This window comes from Netta rufina (assembly GCF_964035555.1).
Source record: "Netta rufina genome assembly, chromosome: 2".
Taxonomy (NCBI): domain Eukaryota; kingdom Metazoa; phylum Chordata; class Aves; order Anseriformes; family Anatidae; genus Netta; species Netta rufina.
The window spans coordinates 135,577,562-135,581,296 of NC_140124.1; positions in this window are offsets into that span (position 1 = coordinate 135,577,562).

Consider the following 3,735-nt stretch of genomic DNA (forward strand, 5'->3'; position numbering starts at 1 on the left):
TCTGTGTGTCTGTCTGTACTTGCAAGGCGTAGGAAAAGATTACATCCTTGAAGTCATTACATACCTTCAGAAGTTATTTTGTTGTTTGTAATTGCAGCAGCAAATGTTCCTGAGCAGCAATTTATTATTTCAGCACAACAGCTCCAATAATACAAACAGTTGTATGCCTTCTGAAGCTCCTACAGTATACAGCTTAAGCCTTGTCTTAAACAATCCCCTTATTCTTTTTGGAGTTGTTTTACTACAGGACCAGAAAACTGAGTTGGGAGATGGCCTCAAGACAGATCTTCAAAGGAGAAACGAGACTTCCTGTGGAAGAGCAGTGAGACAGGCTGCTAGCAAGTAAACTTCTGCCAGCACAGTGGTGTCAGCGAGTGTCAGAAATACTCTGCTTTGGCTTATGCTGCTGCCCTAGTTTCCATAACAGCAGTTTCTCGTTGTTTTTGTATATTTAAAAAAAAAAAAAAAAAAAACACACTTGATTGTGAGCTGCTGATTGCTCCTCTGCTGTTAGCATCAGCCTGAAGTCTGGTGTGCACAGGCTTTCCCTTCTTTCCTCAGTTCCTTCTCTCCACGGGCAGTGAATGCTTCTTGGGAAAGACTTCAACGTAACTTATCCTCTTGAATACTAATTTATATAGAGAGCCAATACATTCCGAGGTTGTAGTGAAAGGTGGAAGTTTTTTCAACCTCTGAGGACAGCAAAGAGGCAAATGTTGAGTTTGTAGATCTGAAGAGTGGGAAAAGACCTGATGAAACAGATTATAACAACTACCTCTCTCAAAACACAGCTTACTGCACTGGAGGAGATGCTTTCATAGCCTGTTTCTGATCAACTAGTGTTGTAAAGGACTGGAAAAAAAAAAAAGAGGCATTAAAAAATGAAGCGTCCTTTAACAGTAACACATCAAAAACTGCGTTTCTTCGTAAAGGTACTGGTGCCCACGCCTGCTTTGGTAGCTGCGGTTCTCTCAGTCATAGTGTGTCCGAGGAGCTGCTGCTTCTGCTTTCTCAGAATTGCTCTCTCAGAACTAGAGAGGAGCCCAGAAACTTTATTTTTATTTGTTTAACTGGTTTTCTTAGGTATTAGTGTTCACATTCAGCTATGTCCTGGTTATGTGCCCATAGGCCCAGGCACTGCCCTCCCAGGGCACTCTTCTCCCACTGGTATTTCTCGTTCTGACTGTTGGAGGGACTGTAAAGACTACATGGTCATGGGGTGTGGTTTAACCAGAGGTTTCTCAGCTGATTTTAGGCCTTTTATGTTCAAAATAACTTGAAATATTCTGCTTCCCTCCCCCTCTGGGTTTGCTCTGCCTTGTTTTATCTATCCGTTGTCACCCTGTGGTTTTATTTTCTGGAGCCCAGGCAGAGCCTGGTCCTGTCTCAACAAATTAAGGTGCAGTTTCACAACTGGATAAAATGAATTTTGGACAGACACAAACACACCCCAAGTCACTCAATTTAACGTGGTCGGGGGTGGGGAGGCAGGTCAGGATTTGAGGACACATATTCTTAAGAAAACAGGACTAGAAATCCAAGAGGACTTCATCCAGTAGGCTCCAAGCCCAAGGACAGCATGACTGCTGGTGTTTGCCCGAGGAGATTCGTGCACCTGCCCCCCTCTGAAGCCAGCTGATGCACGGAGCAAGGTTTGAGAGGTAAGCAAGAGAGAAGTGCCCTGGCACCGTGGCAGTAGGTCGAGTACACTTTTTGTAGGGGCAGTAAGCCCATCCAGGTGCTCTCTAGGTAGAGTCAGGCTGGGACTAACGAGGTCAGGTGTTACTTTGCACCAGCTCTGCCTGCTTCCAGCTCCTTTTGGAGTTGCTGCTGTGCCCTCACACTTCTCAACCTACCTGGGTCCAGAAAGACTTGCTGTGAAGGTGTGAAGATAGGCAGCTGCCAGGCTTGAAGCAGCTCCTCGTGTTTTATACGGTACCAATCCAATAACCTGCCTGGATGTGAGAGTCCATGCCCCTCTGGAGACCCAGTTTGGGTCTGGAAGGAACACCAGTGCTTCCCTTATTCTGAAGGATTTCAGATCTCTTGCCTTTGACAAAGTCCAGCTGGCTGTTCTCAATGGGACACCTTGAGAAGATGCTCTACAACTCTTCCGGAGCGTGTCATTCACCCAGCTGCTCGCTCCAGACAGCTGCAGAAAAATGTATCAACCTTCTTCATACTTGAAAGAAGAGTCCAAGTCTTGGTTATCTCAACCGGCCTTGGAAATGTTCAGTAGCAATTATTTTTTTCTCATCTCCTTTCTACGTCTTTATTTTGGATCCTATTTTATGTTTCCTTCAGTTCTCAGCCCAGGATCGGTGTCTCAGGCTTGGACTTTGCTTCTCTCGCAAAGGAGCACTCCTGCCGTCCTCAACAGCCTAAATCGTATTATGATAAGGCCAAGGGAGTTTTTACTTCAATTTGAGGGGGAAAAAAAAAAAAAAAAAGTCTGGGAAAGAATGTAAATTGTAAACATTGAATTCCTATAATCAGCAACAACGTAAGTGCCAGACTATACTAAGCATACACATGGATTTAATTTTCATTTTTTCATGGATCTTGGCTTGCAGATGATCGCGAAATAACTGGATAGCTCATTTAATGCGTTTTGGAGTAGGGGAATTTACAGCAGTAGCGTTCCTATGGACGTCATCCAGAGTATGTTCTGCAATTGTTGTGCCCTCCAATTCAGTAATTCAGTGGGTTTTGCTTAAAAAAAATGCATAAAATGCTCGTGTGTGTGTGTGTATATGTATCTACCAGGTGAGCCATCTCAGCAAAATACTCAGGGCCTGACTGAGTGTAGCCTCTGTGACAGTGACTGCCGTGTGTGGGGATGCTCAAAGGGATCCAAGCCTGCCTGTATGCAGTGTCCAGGAGGGTGGACATGAATCCGAGCTGCAGCCTCTAGGTGTTGCTGTAACACAAACGCAGGGACCTGGATTTTCAAACCTCGCTTCTAATTTTGGGCTGCCAGCTTTAGCCACCCTGGCTCAGTTTTAAAGGCTTTGTAACCCCCGTTGGCTTTAATTACATGTGCCATACAAGCAGGCCTGCAAAGTGCCCGTGTTGTCAGACTTGCTGCAGAACAACCAAAGCAAAATAAAATCAAATGAGTAGCTTTGGGGAGGCTTTTAATTAAAACCTGAAATGATAGCTCTGGTCCTTGGAGAATAAGCGAGAGAAAAACTTCTATTTTGGTTGCTACCAAGCACACAGCCTACCAATTTGTTGCCCAAGCACCTTCCCTGCTTGCAGGGAGCTCTGCTCTCTGCAGATCTTTGGGCTGAAGCCCTGGGCAGGGTTCTTGTGGCTCTCCTCCTCTGACCGCTGCCTTTTGTGCAGGGCATCGGGGTGGGACAGGGTGACCGCTGTTGGGAGGGGTGGGTTTGTTTCTGCACCGGGCTCGCCTCCGTTTCAGCCGGTCGCAGTGAAGCTCTGAGCTTGTCTGCTTGCTCGGGTGAGCCCGTCCCTCCTCCCTGCAGCCTGGTTTGGGGAAGGGAAGGTGCTGTGCGGATCAATATTGCCTCGTGTCTTTATGCAGCTCAGAATTGGAAGAGTTCAGTGGGCGTTCAGGACTTCATGCCATCCCCAAAGAGTTTCCATTTTTCCAATAAGAGCCAGCTGTCACCGAACGTTTATTTTAAAGGTTTGGAAAATCCTTTCAGTCCCAAACCTCAGTGGGGCACCTGACGTGTACCATTTATCGTGACATCTATCTGTCAGCTTTGA